The following is a 25877-nucleotide window of genomic DNA, read 5'->3' on the forward strand; positions in this document are numbered from 1 at the left end:
AGACCATATATTTTTTTAACCGATTTCCGAACTCTAAATGGGTGAATTTTGGCGAATTAAACGGCTTTCTTTTTATCGCTCTGTGACAATGACGTCAGAATGTGACGTCACCGAGGTAACACACCCACCATTTTCATTTTCACATTACAAACACCGGGTCTCAGCTCTGTTATTTTCCGTTTTTTCGACTATTTTTTGGAACCTTGGAGACATCATGCCTCGTCGGTGTGTTGTCGGAGGGTGTAACAACACTAACAGGGAGGGATTCAAGTTGCACCACTGGCCCGAAGATGCGAAAATGGGGGTGGAAACATCATGCTTTGGGGCTGTTTTTCTGCTAAGGGGACAGGACGATTGATCCGTGTTAAGGAAAGAATGAATCGTGAGATTTGGAGCCAAAACCTCCTTCCATCAGTGAGAGCTTTGAATGGTTGACCAAATACTTATTTTCCACCATAATTTACAAATAAATGAGTTAAAATTCCTACAATGTGAATTCCTGGATTTTGTTTTCACATTCTGTCTCTCACAGTTGAAGTGTACCTATGATGAAAATTACAGACCTCTGTCATTATTTTAAGTGGGAGAACTTGCACAATCGCTGGCTGACTAAATACTTTTTTGCCCCACTGTATATTTATGGCTTATATTCCAGTGTGGCTAATATATGGAAAAACATGTTCTTCTTCTTAAATTTAGTGTGTGCTGCTTAAAGGGGAACATTATCACCAGACCTATGTAAGCGTCAATATATACCTTGATGGTGCAGAAAAAAGACCATATATTTTTTTAACCGATTTCCGAACTCTAAATGGGTGAATTTTGGCGAATGAAATGCCTTTCTGTTTATCGCTCTGTGGCGATGACGTCAGAACGTGGCATCACCGAGGTAATACACCCGCCATTTTCATTTTCACATTACAAACACCGGGTCTCAGCTCTGTTATTTTCCGTTTTTTCGACTATTTTTTGGAACCTTGGAGACATCATGCCTCGTCGGTGTGTTGTCGGAGGGTGTAACAACACTAACAGGGAGGGATTCAAGTTGCACCACTGGCCCGAAGATGCGAAAGTGTCTGTCGCCAGACCCCCATTGAATGTACCAAAGTGTCTCCACATTTTACCGGCGATGCTAAGACAGACATGGCACAGAGATGTATGGATAACCTGCAGATGCATTTGCCAAGATAAAGTCATCGAAATCACAAAGGTGAGTTTTGTTGATGTTGTGGACTTATGTGCTAATCAGACATATTTGGTTGCGGCGTGACTGCCAGCTAATCGATGCTAACATGCTACGCTAATCGATGCTAACATGCTATTTACCGGTGGTGCTAAAGCAGACATGGCACAGAGATGTATGGATAACCTGCAGATGCATTTGCAACGATAGTCAACGAAATCACAAAGGTGAGTTTTGTTGATGTTGACTGCCAGCTAATCGATGCTAACATGGTACGCTAATCGATGCTAACATGCTATTTACCGGCGGTGCTAAAGAGATGTATGGATAACCTGTAGATGCATTTGCAACTATATTACGTTTCCTTCCACCCACATTTAATGCAAAACAAACACTTACCAATCGACCGATTTAAGTTGCTCCAGTGTCACAAGATCCGAAAGTCCTGATCGTTTGGTCCGCACATTTTACCGGCGATGCTAACGCAGCTATTCGGCCATGCTATGGCTATGAATAGCGTCAATAGCTATTCGCTCAATAACTTCAGTTTCTTCTTCAATACTTTCATACTCCAACCATCTGTTTCAATACATGCGTAATCTGTTGAATCGCTTAAACCGCTGAAATCCGAGTCTGAATCCGAGCTAATGTCGCTATATCTTGCTGTGGTATTCGCCATTGTTTGTTTGTACTAGCATCACTGTATGACGTCACAGGGAAATGGACGGGTGGATATAGCGATGGTGAAAATCAGGCACTTTGAAGCAGTTTTTCGGGATATTCCGGGAGGTGTATAATTTTGAAAAAAACTTCGAAAAATAAAACAAGCCACTGGGAACTGATTTTTATTGTTTTTAACCCTTTTGAAATTGTGATAATGTTCCCTTTTAAAGCACCTTTTCCAGTGGGCGTTTCAGTGTTATAACTTCAACTTTATTGTCAGTTTTTAGGCCTAAATTCGTCCGTTCTCCCTTTTCTGTCTACACACTCTGTCTGCTTGTGAGTACTCGGTGGTTGATAGTGTCTTCGCAAAGCGGAAAAAAAGGCACTTTAAACTACCCTTTTTTCGGGATATTCCGGGACCGCAAAAATTTTGAAAAAAAATAAAAAAAATACAACAAGCCCCAGGGAACTGATTTTTATTGTTTTTAACCCTTTTAAAATTGTGATAATGTGACTAAGTGTGCAACTCCATGCGTTCTCCTCATGAGCTAAATTGAACTCTGCGTGTTTTTTTTGCTTCTTGTCTGATTAATATGTGTCATCGGTGTTTGAACCTGACCGAACAACAGGACTGGACGATCACACACACAAAATATACCTTCAGGCAATAACAGGACCGGACGCTAACCTTTTTATGCGATGAACATGTGAAATAACGTTGGACTCACTGCCACTTTGTCCTTGAGTGAGAACTTTAATGATGAGTTGTGCGTGTATGGCATGCAGCTATTGATCACGTTCACCTAGTGGCCCCAATTATCCAGCCGTGCGGCAAAAAAAATGGAAAAAATAAGAAATCCGGACGACGAGCACGTTTAATCTTTCCGTTTCAGCTCTTCTACTATCCACTTTTAAAAGGTGCAAGTAAAGTTATCTCCCCCCCCAGGCACCCCCATCAAGGTCTCGCAAATATGCGGTAGATAAATGTGCACATTTCCAGAAAGCAGGGATGGGAATGAATATTTCATCTCACCAAACATACTTCCGCAGCGCACAGGTGGGGAAAAGTATGCCTTTGCAGTCACGGTTGGTGACTATCATGAAATAAGAGGGCTCAAGCATTGATGTGCTGAAGCGCTCTGAGCGTGCGGCGCCGTACGCGGGGTCGTCACCGTAATTGCTTGTAGCGCCAAAAGCATGAGCTGAACCTCAATCAAGGTCTAGCTGTTTGCCAGGCGCCACGTGTCACCTGATATGTCTTCCAATCACATCTGACATGTACTATCTCAAAAGCACCAGGTTTTTGCATGACGGTCTCTTCATGAATTTTAAATAGCACAGGTTTTGGTTTTTTTACCCCTTGGATATACCGTATTTCCTTAAATTGCCGCAGGATATATAGTACGCGCCTGCCTTGAATTACTCGCTTCGCAAAATAATTAGCGCATGCTTAGTATTACCGCCTGGTCAAACTCGTGACGTCCCGGGTGACACTTCCCCTGTCATCATTTTCAAAATGGAGGAGGCTGATTTCAATACCGGTCATTTGAAATCGCATAAAGGGAAGAAGATTAAAAGCTATTCAGTAGGATTTAAGGTCCGAGTTTACATCACACTCAAATTTTTACTGCATACCTTTGGTAAGTGCCGGAGTGAGAAGAGGTTTTAAAATAATTATCGCATGCTTACTTTTACCGCATGCCTTTGGTAAGCGCATGAGTAAGAAGAGGTTTTAAATTAATAAGCGCCCTGGCGGCATTTCAAGGAAATACGGTCGTTTTGATAACAAGGACACCTAATGTGGGGCTCAGCAACCTTTAGTGCCGCTCTAGTTTTTTAAAAAAGGATTGAAAGTGGAAAAAGATGGGGAAAAAATATTTATTTTGTTATTGTATGTTTTTTTTTTGTTTGAGGACAAACACGACACAAACCTTCCCAATTGATAAAGCCCACTGTTCAATATATTTATTGTATTTCCTTGAATTGCCGCCGGGGCGCTAATTAATTTAAAACCTCTTCTCATTTTTTCGCAGCTCCGGACAGATTTTTTTTTTGAATTTTTGATTCAATATGGCTCTTTTTTACGTTTGCCCTGCGATGAGGTGGCGACTTGTCCAGGGTGTACGCCGCCTTCCGCCCGATTGTAGCTCCCCATCACCCCAAAATAAGCGGTAAAAAAATGGATGAATGGATGGGTTGCTGACTCCTGACTGATAGGTTGATTGGCAACACTAAATGGTCCCTAGTGTGTGAATGTTGTCTGTCTATCTGTGTTGGCCCTGTGATGAGGTGGCGACTTGTCCATGGTGTACACTGCCTTCCGCCCGATTGTAGCTGAGATAGACGCCAGCGCCCCCCGTGACCCCGAAAGGGAATAAGCGGTAGAAAATGGATGGATGGATGGAACTCCTGCTCACCGATGGTAGTGAATTGTTTCTAATCTCGAAAAGCCATCGAATGCTCCAGAGATACTTCTGATTCTGTGTAACACACACACACACACACACACACACACAACAGCAGCGAATCCCATTACCGATGAAGATAAGCGATGTACACTCATCTTGGCTTCTATCATCTAATGCCAGCTGACAACATAATAATGTCATCCTTCATTCTGTCTTCAATAAGATAACAGCACTCGGTTTTTATTCAGGCTGATTATCGATGTACAACATGTGGGTTTTAAACAACACATTTCATTGAGATGAGTGTAATGTGGATCTTTCATTGTTATATCTTATAAATCAGGGGTGTTAAACGTACGGCCCGAGGTCCGGCTCAGGCCCACGGAATGAGTCTGCTAAGTATAAAAATAAACCAGAATTTTTTGAATAAAAGGAAACAGCTGTTCTAAATGTGTCCACTGGATGTCGCAATAGAAATTATTTGTATCTTTGTAGATTAGGGGTGTCAAACTCAAATACAGAGTGGGCCAAAATTTAAAACTGAACAGAGCCACAGGCCAAGGTTGAACAAATTAACCCTTTAATAGGGACCCAAACAAGTTTTGCATTGAATATTGAACAAGCCAGGCTTATATAACTTTAATGACATACAAAATCCAGTTTTAAATAATAATCATTAAAAAATATCAATGGCATATCATCCATCCATCCACTTATTCCCTTTTGGGGTCGCGGGGGGCGCTGGCGCCTATCTCAGCTACAATCGGGCGGAAGGCAGGGTACACCCTGGACAAGTCGCCCCCTCATCACAGGGCCAACACAGATAGACAGACGACATTCACACTCACATTCACACACTAGGGACCATTTTTTTTAGTGTTGCCAATCAACCTATCCCCAGGTGCATGTCTTTGGAAGTGGGAGGAAGCCGGAAAATTACAAAAAAAAAAAAAAGCGGGACTCAAATGTGATGAAAAAAAAAAAATTTTTTAGCACCCCTAATTATTATATACCGTATGATAGTGTCGTGATATTTAGGTTGAGATTTACTTGTGGTTTAAGTTCTGTTTCAGCACCCCTGTTATGACCCGCTAGGCGGATCATATGTGTTGTGGACTTTTGACTTTGTTTGTGCACTTTCTGGTTTATTCTGTCACCATGGTTACCTATAAGTTTCACCTGTTCCTTGCTTTTTCTGTGACTCGTTCTCGCATCCTAGCCTAGTTTCCCACAACAAGTGACAAAGCTATCTCCCGACTTTGGTAAATCTGTTTGGTAGATGTTAGCTTCCACACTATTCCTGTGTTTAGTTCCCTAGCTTCCATGCTAGCGCTTTTGGTTTGTCTTTTCTACCTAGCGCCAGTGTTTTAGTTCTTTGCCTGTTTTTAGTTAAATAAACAATTATTTTTTTACCTTTACGCCCTGTCTGAGCCCGAACTGCATCTTGGAAGAAACACCATCACCACTATGCCTAGCAAACGTCACAACCCCTGTTTTGTGTTTCTTGAAAAGGGACAAGCGGTAGGAAATGGATGGGTTGTCATGGGTGGTGAGTGTTTTCACCTGCCTCTGATTAGTGTTCGGGACGCTCCTCACTACTAATTCCCGGGCAATAATCAGATAGGTATTTAGGTAGGTAGTTAGGTCTTTATTGTCATTGCACTAGTACAACAAAACTTTGTTTTCAGCACAAACTCGTTCAAGATGAGACAAACAGTATACAGGGTTACAGAACAGGAACGCTGATGGGTCGCCACAAGGCGCCCTGAAAAAAAATGGGAAAAAGTTAAACGCTGGGGAAGGGATGAGTAAAAAAAATAAAATTTAGACTACAGTAGTCGGAGGGAACCCACGCAGTCACGGGGAGAACATGCAAACTCCACACAGAAAGATCCCGAGCCTGGATTTGAACCCAGGACTGCAGGACCTTCGTATTGTGAGGCAGACGCACTAACCCCTCTGCCACCGTGAAGCCCAATGGCATATCAAATAAAATTTAAATAAAAATGTAATGCCTCTTTTCTATTTGCAGCCCATTGAGGTAAATGTCAAAATAAACTTTTTCCACAGGCTAGTAATACATTTGCAAATGTGAAGTGAATTTTATTTATATAGCGCTTTTCTCAAGTGACTCAAAGCGCTTTACATAGTGAAACCCAATATCTAAGTTACATTTAAACCAGTGTGGGTGGCACTGGGAGCAGGTGGGTAAAGTGTCTTGCCCAAGGACACAACGCCAGTGACTAGGATGGCGCAAGCGGGAATCAAACCTGCAACCCTCAAGTTGCTGGCACGGCCACTCTACCAACCGAGCTATGCCGCCCAAATGAAATAACAATAACAAATTAATCAATCATTCAAGCCTTGAAGTAGCAAGAAAAAGTGCATGAGCAAAAACTTAATTATTGCTTGGGGGGGGGGGTATATTGTAGCGTCCCGGAAGAGTTAGTGCTGCAAGGGTATCTGGGTATTTGTTCTGTTGTGTTTATGTTGTGTTACGGTGCAGATGTTCTCCCGAAATGTGTTTGTTATTCTTGTTTGGTGTGGGTTCACAGTGTGGTGCATATTTGTAAGATTGATTAAGTTGTTTATACGGCCACCTTCAGTGTGACCTGTGTAGCTGTTGAACAAGTATGCGTTGCATTCACTTGTGTGTGTGTGTGTAAAAGTCGCATATAGGCACGCTATTTCTATGTAGGACAACAGGTTGTAGAGGACGCTAAAGGCAGTGCCGTTAAAGCACGCCCCTAATATTGTCATCCGGGTAGAAAGGGGGTGAAATTCGGGAGAATGTTTACCCCGGGAGATTTTCGGGAGGGGCACTGAAAATTGGGAGTCCGGGAAAATCGGGAGGGTTGGCATGTATTAGCTGTATAAAACCGGCGGGCCAGCTCTAATGTTACTTTCATACTGCCTCAAGGGCCAAATGAAATTACACGGCGAGCCAAATTTGGCCCGCGGGCCAGAGTTTGACACCCATGTTACAGATGATATGTACAACATAGACCACATGATGTTTGTACATCAGTCGAGGGAACTGATCAAACATCATTAATAACATACTGTAATTTGATTTTGATATATGTTTTTGTATCTTAATAGATTTAAAATTTCCACCAATGAGTTGAAGTACAGAGAGCCATTAACCTTTGCATGCCGGCCCAGTCACAAAATATCAATGACCTTTCACACACACTAGTGAATGCAATGCATACTTGGTCAACAGCCATACAAGTCACTCTGAGGGTGGCCGTATAAACAAATGTAACTCTCTTACAAATATGCGCCACACTGTGAACCCACACCAAACAAGAATGACAAACACATTTCGAGAGAACATCTGCACCGTAACACAACATAAACACAACAGAACAAATACCCAGAACCCCTTGCAGCACTAAATCTTCCAGGACGCTACAATATACAATACCCCGATACCCCTTAACCTAAAACCACGTCCCCTCCAACCCCGCCCACCTCAACCTCCCTATGCTCTCTCAGAGAGAGCGTGTCCCGAATTCCAAGCTGCTGTTTTGAGGCATGTTAAAAAAAAACAATGCACTTTGTGACTTCAATAATAAATACGGCGGTACCATTTGGCCTTTTGTTTCCATAACTTGAGTTGATTTATTTTGGAAAACCTTGTAACATTGTTTAATGCATCCAGCGGGGCATCACAACAAAATATGGCACAATAATGTGTTAATTCCAGGACTATATATATATATATATATATATATTATATTATATAACAACATCTGAATCGCTCCCACTGCCGTTGCTTTTTTTTTTCTTTTTTTTTCTAGTGCTTCACTCTAACTTTCCTCATCCACAAATCTTTCATCCTCGCTCAAAATAATGGGGAAATCGTCGCTTTCTCGGTCTGAATCGCTCTCGCTGCTGGTGACCATGATTGTAAACAATGTGAGGATGTGAGGAGCTCCACAACCCGTGATGTCACGCGCACATCGTCTGCTACTTCCGGTAAAAACAAGGCTTTTTTATTAGCGACTTTATCGTCAATGTTCTCTACTGAATCCTTTCAGCAAAAATATGGCAATATCGCGAAATGATCAAGTATGACACACAGAATGGACCTGCTATCCCCATTTAAATAAGAAAATCTCATTTTAGTAGGCCTTTAACGTAATATATGGTAAGAGTCATTCAAATAACTATAACATATAGAACATGTTATACGTTTACCAAACAATCCGTCACTCCTAATCAATAAATCCGATGAAATCTTCTTCCTCGATGTCGCTTCTAAACAACTCTGCCAACTCCAAAGGTATGCAACGCTTCCTCTTGTCGTTTTCTGCCGCATATTTCACTACATCCAGCTTGTAATCTGCACTACATGATTCTTTTTGGTGCCATTTTTGTTCAGCCTTTCAGAGTTTTTTTAAGTTACCGCCAACGTTGAAATGATAAATTTTAATAGCTACGGCAGTAGCATATAGCATATAGCAGTTAGCATCCAATGACCCACAATGCACTTCTGCCATGACCCTCCCCCGCCGAATTCTTATTGGTTGACGTGTATGTCAGCATTTTCTTCGTCTCTTCCGCGAATTAGATAAATAATATCATTTAATATTTTACGGTAATGTGTTAATAATTTCACACATAAATCGCTCCGTAGAATATGTCGCGACCCCGGCCAAACTATGGAAAAAAGTGCGACTTACAGTCCGAAAAATACGGTACACCAAAAAAACGGTTTAGGTTTTCTTATGGGCAAGTCATTCTACCAACCGAGCTAAACCGTTGGGGGGGGTTAAGCTCGGTTGATAGAGTGGCCGTGCCAGCAACTTGAGGGTTGCAGGTTCGATTCCCGCTTCCGCCATCCTAGTCACTGCCGTTGTGTCCTTGGGCAAGACACTTTACCCACCTGCTCCCAGTGCCACCCACACTGGTTTAAATGTAACTTAGATATTGGGTTTCACTATGTAAAGCGCTTTGAGTCACGAGAGAAAAAGCGCTATATAAATATAATTCACTTCACTTCACATTAGAAATGTCCAACATTATCATAGACTACAAAACAGGGACGTTCTTAAATACAAATTGTGGATTTTCTGGGGTCCTTCCTCTCTACTTAGGGCCTGACCTAAAATAAATCAGTGTTAGATAGCATTTACAGTACTATTAGTGGCCATGTTGCGGGTGATCTACCCAACTGATAAAAAGTGCAAATGTGTGGTGCAGACCACCTTATTTAAAGAAGGTTTTTGTGTGTGATACATTTTAATTTTCCTGAGGGAACTCTCCTCAAGGAATCAATAAAGTACTGTCTATCTATCAATCAGCTGGCACCATGGAGACACTCATTTCCCTCTATGTTTATGATACCATATGCTACAGTCCGTGCTATATCCTTATGTTGTGGAATATGACACTCACAAGTGTATTATAAACCACCTATAGGAGGCGCCGGTGTTAGGATTTTGCATTTGGAATGATCCGGCGCAGGAAAATGCATATTGCAAGGAATCTTTTCATACAGAAGATACATTATATCAATCAATCAATAATGTTTATTTATATAGCCCTAAATCACAAGTATTTCAAAGGACAGCACAAGCCGCAACGAAACCCTCGGTTCAGAGCCCACATAAGGGCAAGGAAAAACTCACAACCCAGTGGGATGTCAATGTGAATGACTGTGAGAAAAGAAAAAATGCCATTAGCTAAATCCTAAGCAGACAACAACAAAAAATCAATCAAATTAGTTTTAATCAGCCCTTTAAATAATCCAGCAGTTATAGAATTAAAAAAATATATGTTGATGAATAGAGACTATGTATTCTAACTTGTAATTCCTCACATTCTGATTATGTTATCTCAAAATAGTCAGTCTTTGCGGCGTGATTGCCTCCTTTCTCACAGCCGTTTGTGCGTAACTGTGCCAGTTTGACATTCTGGACATGTTAAATAACGACACACAACAGCGGCCGCAGAACAGTTTCAGTCTTGATAAATGACATAGCGGGTACTAAAAGGGTTCCACGCTCAGTTTTTCCCATTTAAAAGATGCAAATATCTGCACGGAAGCTTAGTAGAGGAGTTTTGCGTGACGTTTGAACTTGTTTGAATACACGCTTTGTGGATCAGGCCATTAGTGCAGCTGCCATTAGTCTGCACAAGCATTTCTGCTTTGCGCTGAGGGGCACAAGTTAGTTTGAAAAAAAAATATCAGTGCGTCACAAGGTAAGAACGGCACGACACATCACAGCGACTGTGGTCGGGTATTCAGCGTTGCCATGGCAATGGCAGAGACATTATCGAGCGTCTCGGTGGACCATCCACATCGCATTGAATCTCCAATTCTCAGGTAAAATGACATTTTCCTTCTTATCAATATGAGAAAAGAACACCTCTGTCTTTGTTATGCCTTCCAACTAGTTTGCTTACAATGGAGCCAATAGGAGCTACGCTATATTGCCAAAAGTATATTGGCCACCCATCCAAATAATGAGAATCAGGTGTCCTAATCACTTGGTGTGGTGTATAAAATCAAGCACTTAGGCGTGGAGACTTTTTCTACGAACATTTGTGAAAGAATGGGCCGCTCTCAGTAGTTTCCAGCATGGAACCGTCAAAGGATGCCACCTGAGCAACAAATCCAGTCAGAAAATGTCCTAGCTCCTAAATATTCCAAAATCAACATTATTATAAGAAAAGTGAAGAGTTTGGGAACAACAGCAACTCAGCCATCAAGTGGTAGGCCACGTAAACTGACAGAAAAAGGGTCAGCGGATGCTGAAGTGCATAGTGCAAAGAGACTTTCTGAACAGTCAGTTGCTACTGAGCTCCAAACTTCATGTGACCGTCCAATTAGCCCACGTACAGTACGCAGAGAGCGTCATGGAATGGGTTTCCATGGCCGAGCAGCTGCATCTAAGCCATACATCACCAAGTCCAATACAAAGTGTGGGATGCAGTGGTGTAAAACACGTCACCACTGGACTTTAGAGCAGTGGAGACGCCCTCTCTGGCAATCTGATGGACCAGTCTGGGTTTGGAGGTTGCCAGGAGAACAGCACATTTCGGACTGCAATGTGCTGTGTGTGAAATTTGGTGGAGGAGGAATTATGGTGTGGAGCAGACCTGGGCAAATTAAGGCCCCGGGACCACATGCGGCCTGTTAAGCTTTTCAATCTGGCCCGCCGGACTTTCCCAAATGCTTTTTTTTTTTTATCTTTAAAGGGGAATATTATCACCAGACCTATGTAAGCGTCAATATATACCTTGATGGTGCAGAAAAAAGACCATATATTTTTGTAACCGATTTCCGAACTCTAAATGGGTGAATTTTGGCAAATTAAACGCCTTTCTGTTTATCGGTCTTTTAGCGATGACGTAAGAACGTGACGTCACCGAGGTAACACACCCGCCATTTTCATTTTCACATTACAAACACCGGGTCTCAGCTCTGTTATTTTTCGTTTTTTCGACTATTTTTTGGAACCTTGGAGACATCATGCCTCGTGGGTGTGTTGTCGGAGGGTGTAACAACACTAACAGGGAGGGATTCAAGTTGCACCACTGGCAAGAAATCTGCGGCCAGACCCCCATTGAATGTACCAAAGTGTCTGCACATTTTACCGGCGATGCTAAGACATGGCACAGAGATGTATGGATAACCTGCAGATGCATTTGCAACCATTAAGTCAACTAAATCACAAAGGTGAGTTTTGTGGATGTTGTTGACTTATGTGCTAATGAGACATATTTGGTCACGGCATGACTGCCAGCTAATCGATGCTAACATGCTACGCTAATCGATGCTAACATGCTATTTACGCTAGCTGTATGTACATTTGAAACTAGACACCCACATTTAATGCGAAACAAACACTTACCAATCGACGGATTTAAGTTGCTCCAGTGTCACAAGATGCGAAAGTCCTGATCGTTTGGTCCGCACATTTTACCGGCGATGCCAATAAGGCAGCCATGCTATGGGCCACTTCATTAGGTACACCCACGCTATGGCCGAATAGCGTCAATAGCTATTCGCTAAATAGCTTCAATTTCGTTTTCGCTATCTGCCTCCATATTACGACTATCTGTTTCAATACATGCGTAATCTGTTGAGTCGCTTAAACCGCTGAAATCCGAGCTAATGTCGCTATATCTTGCTGTGGTGACCGCCATGTTGTTTGTATTGGCAGCCCTGTATGACGTCACAGGGAAATGGACGGGTGGATACAGCGATGGTGAAAATCAGGCACTTTGAAGCAGTTTTTCTTTGAATAAGTTTTTTTGGGATATTCCGGGAGGTGCATAATTTTGAAAAAAACTTCGAAAAATAAAACAAGCCACTGGGAACTGATTTTTATTGTTTTTAAACCCTTTTGAAATTGTGATAATGTTCCCCTTTAAAGCACCTCTTCCAGTGGGCGTTTCAGTGTTATAACTTCAACTTTATTGTCAGTTTTTAGGCCAAAATGCGTCCGTTCTCCCTTTTCTGTCCACACACTCTGTCTGCTTGTGAGTACTCGGTGGTTGTGCGCTGCCGAACATAGTCGTATTCTCGTAAAAAACAGCAATGACACGACGACGATGGGTTGGGTTTGGTACTTTTCAGAGTCGCTATGGTACCAAAAATGATTCATTAGTATCGCAGTACTATACTAATCAGTATACCGTACAACCCTAATGCAATGTTTTCTTGATATCGGTGTAAACATTTCAACAGCTTAGATATGAAAAACGAGCCTGTCTCTGATCACAAAGAAAGCCCTGTTTGCCGCATTTTGGTGATTGAACTGATTAAAAGCACGGGAAAAGGGGTCCATGAAATTCACCAGGTCGGAGCTGCATATTAAGAGGGCTCGGGACCGGCTAACATGGGAGATGGTCAACACTTTGCTTGTCCAATTACTGGCTCTTGCTCAAATTGTTTGGTGAGAAGCATTCGACCTACTTCTGGACACAAAGCACCACTGCCCTGAATACTGAGAGGCTGAGGACCCTGTGTGATGACAACTGCTGGTACAAGCTCTTGTCTTTGGTCTAGAATTGAAATGCAGGCAATTTACCTGGTAATTATTGTCAATGGGGGGGGGTTCTGCTGTACATTTGGTGGGACCATAAATAGGATCTTCACCACAAGAAGAGCAGCTTGAGATGATTACATTAATAAATATCACGCCGACCTTCAGAAGGTCTAAACATGAGAACGGTAGCTGTAGAAGTACAATTATAACAGTTTCTCAACCTGGGCCACCAAAAAATATATATTTTTCTCAGCTTTGGAAAGTACTCAGTTGTAATACACCTTTTCACCACTTGTGGCGGTATTGATAATGTCATACAAACAGAAGAAGTCTGAAGCTAAAGCCAAAGAGAAATTTCTTAACCGCAAAAATTACGACTAGGGCACATTTAAAATGATTTTTTTCACCTTATAACCCAATGCGCCTAATACAGGAGTCTCAGACATGCGGCCCCCACCTTAATATGAAAGTTTAATGTTAGTGCGGCCCGCGAGTTTTATATAAATGTTGTGTCATTTGGGTCCAAAATGGCTCTTTCAACGTTCTGGGTTGCCTACACCTGCATTAGTGGAAAAGCAGAAAATTAATGAAAACGACAGAGACGTTGCCATGGAGACATAGATTTTCTTACGTGCCTGGCTACAGTCACACCGCGACACCTGTCCGTCAGTAATAACAGTCCCCGATAACCTTGACCAATTCAAACCGTTATTTTTTTTTTTTTTTTATTGTTGAATTTGCATTGCCTCACACGATGAACACTACATATATTTCTATATGACGCCAGATTACACTCCGGGAGCCGTCATTTTCCCGGCTATTATTCGTCGACCGCCGTGTTGCTCTAGGGAGGAAAAGCGGAACGCCACACATTGCGGAAATAACATTATTCTCCATGCGTCGGCTAAATAGAAATATATTCCACAACCCCAAACATGTCTTTTTCAAAGCCTGCAGTGAAGAGAAGGGTTAGTAATGAGCGAAGACAATTCCAGGAAAAGTAGGAGATGCAATATTTCTTCGTTGAGCACCCCGACGTGTCTTATTTGCACAGAGAAATACAAGGAATACAATTTGAAATGTCATTATACAACTAGACTTGCTGAGGAGTATGCAAAAACATTTTTAAGAAATATTTTCTCGCGGCCCAGCCTCACCCAGACTCTGCATCCAGTGGCCCCCAGGTAAATTGAGTTTGAGACCCCTTGCCTAGAATGTACGGAATTCCTGCTGCGCTTACTGACCTCAAAGCTATTTTGTTTGGTACATGGTTAAATTATAAGTATGACCAGTAGATGGCAGTGCAACATAAGAGATACGTGTAGACTGCAATATGACTCAAGTAAACAACACCAAAATTGTATATGCCATCCATCCATCCATCTTCTTCCGCTTATCCGAGGGATAAGCAGGAAAGCCCAGACTTCCCTATCTCCGGCCACTTCGTCTAGCTCTTCCCGGGGGATCCCGAGGCGTTCCCAGGCCAGCCGGGAGACATAGTCTTCCCAACGTGTCCTGGGTCTTCCCCGTGGCCTCTTACCAGCTGGACGTGCCCTAAACACCTCCCTAGGGAGGCGTTCGGGTGGCATCCTGACCAGATGCCCAAACCACCTCATCTGGCTCCTCTCCATGTGGAGGAGCAGCGGCTTTACTTTGAGTTCCTCCCGGATGGCAGAGCTTCTCACCCTATCTCTAAGGGAGAGCCCTGCCAGACGGCGGAGGAAACTCATTTGGGCCGCTTGTACCCGTGATCTTATCCTTTCGGTCAAGACCCAAAGCTCATGACCATAGGTGAGGATGGGAATGTAGATCGACCGGTAAATAGAGAGCTTTGCCTTCCGGCTCAGCTCCTTCTTCACCACAACGGATCGGTACAACGTCCGCATTACTGAAGACGCCGCACCGATCTGCCTGTCGATCTCACGATCCACTCTTCCCTCACTCGTAAACAAGACTCTTAGGTATTTGAACTCCTCCACTTGGGGCAGGGTCTCTTCCCCAACCCGGAGATGGCACTCCACCCTTTTCCGGGCGAGAACCATGGACTTGGAAGTGTTGATTCTCATTCCGGTCGCTTCACACTCGGCTGCAAACCGATCCAGTGAGAGCTGAAGATCCCGGTCAGATGAAGCCATCAGGACCACATCATCTGCAAAATTGTATGTTCCATTGAAAATATAGAACATTACACAGGGCGCTAAAAAAATCTATCAAAATGGTTTAGTGTGGGCCGGCATGGCCTGGTGGGTCGAGCACCCGTGCCTGAAACTTGAGGGGTTGCAGATTCGCTCCCGGCCTCTTGCCATCCAAATCGCTGCCGTTGTGTCCTTGGGTAGAACACTTCACCCTTGCCCCCAGTGCCGCTCACACATGGTGAATGAATGATGGGTAGCCAAGTCTACCCCAGGTCAGCTGTGGTTACGAATGTAGCTTATCACCCTGAATGTGGGGTGAGTGAATGAATGATGGGTTCCCACTTATCTGTGAAGCACTTTGAGTGTCTAGAACAGGGGTGCCCACACTTTTTCTGCAGGCGAGCTACTTTTGAATTGACCAACTCGAGGGGATCTACCTCATTTATATATATCATTTATATTTATTTATTTAGGAAAGAGACATTTTTGTAAACAAGTTAAATGTGTTTAATGATAATACAAGCATGTGTAACACATATAGATGTCTTTCTTTCACGAAGACAAGAATATAAGTTGGTGTATTACCTGATTCTGATGACTTGCATTGATTGGAATCAGACAGTAATGATGATAACGCCCACATTTTCAAATGGAGGAGAAAAAAAGTTGTCCTTTCTGTACAATACCACATGAAAGTGGTTGGTTTTTGGCATCTAATTCATCCAGCTTCCATACACTTTACAAGAAAAACATTGGCGGCAAATTCCGTAGCTTGCTTGATTGACATTCACGGCACCCGAGGGTCTTGTGAGATGACGCTGGCTGCTGCCAGTTCATTATTAGGAAAAAATGACAGAGAGGAAGGCGAGAAACACGTTTTATTTCAACAGACTTTCGCGCCGTCCCTTCCGTCAAAACTCTAAAGGCCGACTGCAAATTTCCTATCTTCACAATAAAAGCCCTGCTTCATGCTGCCCGCGCTAATAAAATAAGAGTCTCGGAAAGCTGGCGTGCACAAGTGATGTGCACGCCAGCTTTCTGAGGGATCGCTTGTGCACGCCAGTTTTCCGAGACTCTGTATTTAGTTAGCACAGGCAGCATGAAGCAGGGCTTTTATTGTGAAGATAGGAAATGTGCAGTCGGCCTTTAGAGTTTTGACGGAAGGTACGGCGCGAGAGTCTGTTGAAATAAAAAGTGTTTCTCGCCTTCCTCTCGGTCATATTTTCATAATAATGATCTTGCAGCAGCCAGCGTCATCTCACAAGACCCTCCGGTACCGGGAATGTCATTTAAGTGACGTCTTGGTGAAGATTGATGATCACTCATTTTTAGGTCTATTTTTTTTAAAAGCCTGGCTGGAGATCGACTGACACACCCCCCGCGGTCGACTGGTAGCTCGCGATCGATGTAATGGGCACCCCTGATGTATGGGCACTTACATCAACAATATGATTTGGACAGGGCAAATCCCCCAAAAATTAAAAAACAAATACATAAATATTTTTAGGGATTTTTTAAATTGATTAAGAATCGTTACAAATCATTCGGAAAATTGATTTGTTTTATACCTCTAGTAAACATCCATTATCCTTCCATCCAAAGCAATATGTTTCTTTGCAACAAGTTTTTCTTAACAATATTTTTTCAAGATTGTATAAAATGGAAGGAACACACGACTGCACATAAATACTTTTTATTTTTATTGATTTTTTAACATTGGGTGCCAGTTCTATAATTAACTACATTAACCCATGCAATCAACAATTTGATTTGCCTGAGTGTATGGACAATGCAAATCAAAAAAAAAAAAAAAATGGATTAAGAATTGTTACAAATTAATCGAAAATACATGTTTTTTTTATCCTCGAAGTAAACATACATTATCTGTCTGTTCAGAGCTATTGTTAAAAAAAAATTTCTTTCACAAACGTATAAAATGGAAGGAATACATGACTGCGCATCAATACATTATTTTTGTATTTTTTTTTTTTTAATTGGGTGCCAGTTCCATAATTAGTTACATCAACCCATACAATTGATAGATATATTAATTTTTAAAAAAAAGGATTTTGTTTAACAAAATCCTATCCAAACATTTAATAAAGTCGAATACAAATAAAGCATATATGAGCATCTACATCAACTACATGATTTGCCTGATTGTGGATACATTTTTTTTTTTAAATACTAAATTTTTGGAATTTATTAAGAAACGTTACGAATCAGTCAAAAATCGATTAATTTATCACCCTAATTTTTCTGAATAAGTTTTTTTCGCAATATTTTTTTCACAAGTGTGTAAAATGGAAAGAATACATGACTGCACAGCAATACTTTTTTTTTTCTACATTGGGTCCCAGTTCTATAATTAACTACATTACCCTATTAATTAGATACATATATTACTTAAAAATATATACATTGCATATACAGCAACAATATGATTTGCCTGAATGTACCTGGACAGAGCAATTAAAAAAAATGATAAAGAATCCTTAAAAATCATTCAAAATTAAATTTTTTTAAAATACCCTTTAATACCATTAACCGTCCATCCAAAGCAATTTTTTTTTAACAAGTTTTTTGGAACAATATTTTTTTCACATTTGTGAAAAAATGGAAGAAATACATGACTACGCATCAATTCTTTTTAAATTTTAACTTTTTTGGATTTTTTATTATTGGGTGCCAGTTCTATAATTAACTACATCACCCTAGAAAATACAGATATTACTTTAAAAAAAAAAAAAAAAAACAACAACATATGGGCATCTACAGCAACAATATGATTTGCCCGAATTGATCTGGACGGAGCAAACCCCCCCCCCCCCCCTCCCCCCCAAAATATATATATATATTTCAACATTCAATTTATTTTAATATCCCTAGTAAATATGCATTAACCGTCCATCCAAAGCAATTTTTTTAACACGTTTTTTGGAACAATATTTTTTAACAAGTGTATAAAATGGAAGGAATACATACATCCGTTTTTTATAGTTTTTTTTTTTTTTTTTAACATTTGCTGCCAGTTCTATAATTAACTACATCACCCTATAAAATACATAGAGATATTACTTAAACAACAAAAACAAAAAAAAGTATATGGGCATCTACAGCAACAATATGATTTGCCTGAATGTGTCTGGACAAGGCAACCCCCCCCCCCCCCTCCTCCTCAAAAAAATGTGTTAAAAAACTTTTTCTATACTCCTAGTAAATATTCATTAACCGTCCATCCAAAGCGATTTCTTAGATATTTTTTTTTAACAAGTTTTTTGGAACAATATTTTTTCAAGTTTGTAAAAAAATGGAAGAAATACATGACTACGCATCAATTCTTTTTAAATTTTAACTTTTTTGAATTTTTTATTATTGGGGGCCAGTTCTATAATTAACTACATCACCCTAGAAAATACCGATATTACTTAAAAAAAAACAAAAAAACATATGGGCGTCTACAGCAACAATATGATTTGCCTGAATGTATCTGGACAGAGCAACCCCCCCCCCCCAAAAAAAATACGAATCGTTGAAAATCATTACACATTCAATTTATTTTAATATCCTTAGTAAATATCCATTAACCGTCCATCTAAAGCGATTTAAAAAAAAAAAATTTGGGGGAACAATATTTTTTAACAACTGTATAAAATGGAAGGAATACATGACGGCACATACATCCTTTTTTTAAGTATTTTTATTTTTTAATTTTTTTTAACATTTGCTGCCAGTTCTATAATTAACTACATCACCCTATAAAATACATAGCGATATTACTCAAACAACAACAACAAAAAGCGTACATGGGCATCTACAGCAACAATATGATTTGCCTGAATGTGTCTGGACAAGGCAACCCCCCCTATCCCCTCCTCAAAAAAAATTGTTAAAAAACTTTTTCTATACTCCTAGTAAATATTCATTAACCGTCCATCCAAAGTGATTACTTAGAATTTGTTTTTTAACAAGTTTTTTGGAAGAATATTTTTTCACATTTGTAAAAAAATGGAAGAAATACATGACTACGCATCAATTCTTTTTAAATTTTAACTTTTTTGAATTTTTTATTATTGGGGGCCAGTTCTATAATTAACTACATCACCCTAGAAAATACCGATATTACTTTAAAAAAAAAAAAAAAAACATATGGGGATCTACAGCAACAATATGATTTGCCTGAATGTATCTGGACAGAGCAACCCCCCCCCCAAAAAAAAATACGAATCGTTAAAAATCATTACACATTCAATTTATTTTAATATCCTTAGTAAATATCCATTAACCGTCCATCTAAAGCGATTTAAAAAAAAAAATTTGGGGGAACAATATTTTTTAACAACTGTATAAAATGGAAGGAATACATGACGGCACATACATCCTTTTTTTAAGTATTTTTATTTTTTAATTTTTTTTAACATTTGCTGCCAGTTCTATAATTAACTACATCACCCTATAAAATACATAGTGATATTACTTAAACAACAACAACAAAAAGCGTATATGTGCATCTACAGCAACAATATGATTTGCCTGAATGTGTCTGGACAAGGCAACCCCCCCTATCCCCTCCTCAAAAAAAATTGTTAAAAAACTTTTTCTATACTCCTAGTAAATATTCATTAACCGTCCACCCAAAGCGATTACTTAGAATTAGTTTTTTAACAAGTTTTTTGGAAGAATATTTTTTCACATTTGTAAAAAAATGGAAGAAATACATGACTACGCATCAATTCTTTTTAAATTTTAACTTTTTTGAATTTTTTATTATTGGGGGCCAGTTCTATAATTAACTACATCACCCTAGAAAATACCGATATTACTTTAAAAAAAACAAAAAACATATGGGCATCTACAGCAACAATATGATTTGCCTGAATGTATCTGGACAGAGCAACCCCCACCCCCCCAAAAAATATGAATCGTTAAAAATCATTACACATTCAATTTATTTTAATATCCTTAGTAAATATAAATAAATAAAAACCGTCCATCTAAAGCGATTTAAAAAAAAAAAATTGGGGGGAACAATATTTTTTAACAACTGTATAAAATGGAAGGAATACATGACGGCACATACATCCTTTTTTTAAGTATTTTTATTTTTTAATTTTTTTTAACATTTGCTGCCAGTACTATAATTAACTACATCACCCTATAAAATACATAGTGATATTACTTAAACAACAACAACAAAAAGCGTATATGTGCATCTACAGCAACAATATGATTTGCACGAATGTGTCTGGACAAGGCAACCCCCCCCCCTCCTCAAAAAAATTGTTAAAAAACTTTTTCTATACTCCTAGTAAATATTCATTAACCGTCCACCCAAAGCGATTACTTAGAATTTGTTTTTTAACAAGTTTTTTGGAACAATATTTTTTCACATTTGTAAAAAAATGGAAGAAATACATGACCACGCATCAATTCTTTTTAAATTTTAACTTTTTTGAATTTTTTATTATTGGGTGCCAGTTCTATAATTAACTACATCACCCTAGAAAATACCGATATTACTTTAAAAAAAAAACAAAAACATATGTGCATCTACAGCAACAATATGATTTGCCTGAATGTATCTGGACAGAGCAACCCCCCCCCCCCCCAAAAAAAAAATACGAATCGTTAAAAATCATTACACATTCAATTTATTTTAATATCCTTAGTAAATATAAATAAATAAAAACCGTCCATCTAAAGCGATTTAAAAAAAAAAAAAATTGGGGGAACAATATTTTTTAACAACTGTATAAAATGGAAGGAATACATGACGGCACATACATCCTTTTTTTAAGTATTTTTATTTTTTAATTTTTTTTAACATTTGCTGCCAGTTCTATAATTAACTACATCACCCTATAAAATACATAGAGATATTACTTAAACAACAACAACAAAAAGCGTATATGTGCATCTACAGCAACAATATGATTTGCATGAATGTGTCTGGACAAGGCAACCCCCCCCCCCCCCCCATCCCCTCCTCAAAAAAAATTGTTAAAAAACTTTTTCTATACTCCTAGTAAATATTCATTAACCGTCCACCCAAAGCGATTACTTAGAATTTGTTTTTTAACAAGTTTTTTGGAAGAATATTTTTTCACATTTGTAAAAAAATGGAAGAAATACATGACTACGCATCAATTCTTTTTAAATTTTAACTTTTTTGAATTATTTATTATTGGGTGCCAGTTCTATAATTAACTACATCACCCTAGAAAATATGGATATTACTTTAAAACAACAACAACAACATATGGGCATCTACAGCAACAATATGATTTGCCTGAATTATATATTTTTTTTGGACGGAGCAACCCCCCCCCCCAAAAAAAAAAATACATATATGTATTTCAACATTCAATTTATTTTAATATCCCTAGTAAATATCCATTAACCGTCCATCCAAAGCAATTTTCTTTAACACGTTTTTTGGAACAATATTTTTTAACAAGTGTATAAAATGGAAGGAATACATACATCCTTTTTTTTAATAATTTTTTTTTTTTTTTTAACATTTGCTGCCAGTTCTATAATTAACTACATCACCCTATAAAATACATAGAGATATTATTTAAACAACAACAACAACAAAAAGTATATGGGCATCTACAGCAACAATATGATTTGCCTGAATGTGTCTGGACAAGGCAACCCCCCCCCCTCCTCAAAAAAATTGTTAAAAAACTTTTTCTATACTCCTAGTAAATATTCATTAACCGTCCATCCAAAGCGATTACTTAGAATTTGTTTTTTAACAAGTTTTTTGGAAGAATATTTTTTCACATTTGTAAAAAAATGGAAGAAATACATGACTACGCATCAATTCTTTTTAAATTTTAACTTTTTTGAATTTTTTATTATTGGGTGTCAGTTCTATAATTAACTACATCACCCTAGAAAATATGGATATTACTTTAAAAAAACAAAAACAACAACAACATATGGGCATCTACAGCAACAATATGATTTGCCTGAATTATATATTTTTGTTGGACGGAGCAACCCCCCCCCCCCCCCCCAAAAAAAAATATATATATATTTCAACATTCAATTTATTTTAATATCCCTAGTAAATATGCATTAACCGTCCATCCAAAGCAATTTTCTTTAACACGTTTTTTGGAACAATATTTTTTAACAAGTGTATAAAATGGAAGGAATACATACATCCTTTTTTTTTAATAGTTTTTTTTTTTTTTTTTTTTTTTTAACATTTGCTGCCAGTTCTATAATTAACTACATCACCCTATAAAATACATAGAGATATTACTTAAACAACAACAACAACAAAAAAACGTATATGTGCATCTACAGCAACAATATGATTTGCCTGAATGTGTCTGGACAAGGCAACCCCCCCCCCTCCTCCTCAAAAAAAAGTTTTAAAAAACTTGTTCTATACTCCTAGTAAATATTCATTAACCGTCCATCCAAAGCAATTTCTTAGATATTTTTTTTTAACAAGTTTTTTGGAACAATATTTTTTCACATTTGTAAAAAAAATGGAAGAAATACATGACTACGCATCAATTCTTTTTAAGTTTTAACTTTTTTGAATTTTTTATTATTGGGGGCCAGTTCTATAATTAACTACATCACCCTAGAAAATACCGATATTACTTAAAAAAAAAAAAAAAACATATGGGCATCTACAGCAACAATATGATTTGCCTGAATGTATCTGGACAGAGCAACCCCCTCCCCCAAAAAAATACGAATCGTTAAAAATCATTACACATTCAATTTATTTTAATATCCTTAGTAAATATCCATTAACCGTCCATCTAAAGCGATTTAAAAAAAAAATTGGGGGGAACAACATTTTTTAACAAGTGTATAAAATGGAAGGAATACATACATCCTTTTTTTAAGTATTTTTATTTTTTAATTTTTTTTAACATTTGCTGCCAGTTCTATAATTAACTACATCACCCTATAAAATACATAGTGATATTACTTAAACAACAAAAACAAAAAAAAGTATATGGGCATCTACAGCAACAATATGATTTGCCTGAATGTGTCTGGACAGGGCAACCCCCCCCCCCACCCCCCTGCTCCTCAAAAAAAAAAAATGGAAATAAAAAATGTAATAAGAATCCTTAAAAAACAATGGAAATTCAATGTTTTCTATACCCATAGTAAATATCCATTAACAGTCCATCCCAGGCAATTTTTTCTAAATTTTTTTGAACAATATTTTTTCACAAGTGTATAAAATGGAAGGAACACATGACTCTGCATCCCTTAAATGACTTGTTTTAAGGTTATGCACTTGAGAGAAACCAACAATAAATGCAAGCATGCAGAGCTGTGGCTGCCATACAAAGTGCGGCAACTAACTTCTCAGGGAGAAAATGTCACTCAGGACCATTCATGTTCACAAAACAACCGTTCATGCGACTAACCTTCTGGTGCAGTCCGAGGCTGCTCTCTGCAAAGTTGGCTTAAAATCCCCAAAGCGACGGAGAGAGCAGATGGATGTGCAGCGTGTTGCGCCTTCCACGCAGTGAGTGGGTTTGAGTCTGGACCAGCCTCCTCCTCCTCCTCCTCCTCCTGTGGATGCTGCTTGTGACGCTCCCCCAGTCTCTGGAAGAAAAAAAAAAAAAAAGAAGTAACAGCGGTTTCTTCCTCCGCCTTCACAAAGGCAGACTCAAATAAAAGCGGGGACCCTGTCGCAGTCAATAGGTTTTACAAAAAAAACCATGGTAACGCAGAAAAAGCGGTGAGCAACTTCCCCACGTCGTGACCGGGTTAAAGCATCCGTCTCCCGCCCAAATAATAATAATACAATTAAATAAATAAAACAGTGACGGTGACGTTATTCTGCGTGCAGCTCCGGAATGCAAAGGTTTTATTAAGAGGAGGTGCAGGGAGGGAACATGAAGGATCCAGGATGCATTTCATTTGGGGATGGAAGTGATTTTATTTAAAAGAACTGAAGTAAATAGTTTGAAACTATTTACAAAGACTGCCAGTCTCGTGTAAGGGGAGGATATGTTTATGTGTACAGTACAGTGGGGATGTAGGGGGACCCATTCCTGGGTGGATCCCCCATGATAAGTAGGTGGTGGGTAGGGTTAGGGTCCACAGAAAGGGTGGATATTTGCTTAACTGTATTTCAAATCTTGGTACCGGTACCAACATTAAATATATTTGGATACTTTTCTAGATAAAAGGGGTAAAAAAAAAAAAAATGCCAATATTGGCTTTATTTTATTTCAAATTTTGGTACCGGCAACTGGTACCAACTTAAAACATAGTTTGATATTTTTCTAAATAAAAGGGGTCCATAAAAAAATGCCTTTATTGGCTTTATTTGTTTCGAATCTTGGTACCGGTAGAAAAATAAAATATATTTAGATAAAAGATAAAGGGGGTCCACAAAAAAACACCATTCTTGGCTTTATTTAAGTTCAAATCTTGGTACCGGTACCAGGTACCAATATAAAATATATTTTGATACTGTTCTAGATAAAAGGGGTTCGCAAAAAATGCCATTATTGGCTTTATTTTATTAAAAATCCTGGTACTGGCACCAAAATATTGGTACCTTTACCAAAATAAAATGTATTTTGATACTTTTCTAGATAAAACGGGTCCCAAAAAAATGTCAATATTGGCTCTGTTTTATTTCAAATCTTGAAACGGGATCGATTCTTTTCCAAACAAAAGGCGTCCACAAAAAATGCCAATATTTGCTTTATTTTATATCAAATATTGGTACCGGTACCAACATAAAATATATTTGGATACTTTTCGAGATAAAAGGGGTAAAAAAAAAAAAAATGCCAATATTGGCTTTATTTTATTTCAAATTTTGGTACCGGCAACTGGTACCAACTTAAAACATAGTTTGATATTTTTCTAGATAAAAGGGGTCCATAAAAAATGCCTTTATTGGCTTTATTTGTTTCGAATCTTGGTACCGGTAGAAAAATAAAATATATTTAGATAAAAGATAAAAGGGGTCCACAAAAAAATGCCATTCTTGGCTTTATTTAAGTTCAAATCTTGGTACCGGTACCAGGTACCAACATAAATATATTTAAATTATTTTCTAAATAAAAGGGGTCCACAAAAAAATGCCATTCTTGGCTTTATTTAAGTTCAAATCTTGGTACCAGTACCAGGTACCAACATAAAATATATTTTGATACTTTTCTAGATAAAAGGGGTTCCCAAAAAATGCCATTATTGGCTTTATTTTATTGAAAATCCTGACACTGGCACCAAAATACTGGTACGTTTACCAAAATAAAATGTATTTCGATACTTTTCTAGATAAAACGGGTCCCAAAAAAATGTCAATATTGGCTCTGTTTTATTTCAAATCTTGAAACGGGATCGATTCTTTTCCAAATAAAAGGCGTCCACAAAAAATGCCAATATTTGCTTTATTTTATATCAAATCTTGGTACCGGTACCAACATAAAATATATTTGGATACTTTTCTAGATAAAAGGGGTAAAAA

At 38.6% G+C, this 25877-nt stretch overlaps 1 protein-coding gene across 4 annotated transcripts in view; it reads right to left on the minus strand.

Moving 5' to 3' along the window:
* chl1b (cell adhesion molecule L1-like b) overlaps positions 1 to 23967 on the minus strand; it is a 254285-nt gene extending 230318 nt beyond the window's left edge. For all 4 annotated transcript variants that reach the window (XM_061874747.1, XM_061874748.1, XM_061874744.1 and 1 more), the window contains exon 1: positions 23812 to 23967. The gene's annotated coding sequence lies outside the window, so the exon portion shown is untranslated. The remainder of the gene's footprint in view (positions 1 to 23811) is intronic.
* Between the last annotated feature and the right edge of the window lie 1910 nt (positions 23968 to 25877).

This window comes from Nerophis ophidion, linkage group LG16 (assembly GCF_033978795.1).
Source record: "Nerophis ophidion isolate RoL-2023_Sa linkage group LG16, RoL_Noph_v1.0, whole genome shotgun sequence".
Classification (NCBI taxonomy): domain Eukaryota; kingdom Metazoa; phylum Chordata; class Actinopteri; order Syngnathiformes; family Syngnathidae; genus Nerophis; species Nerophis ophidion.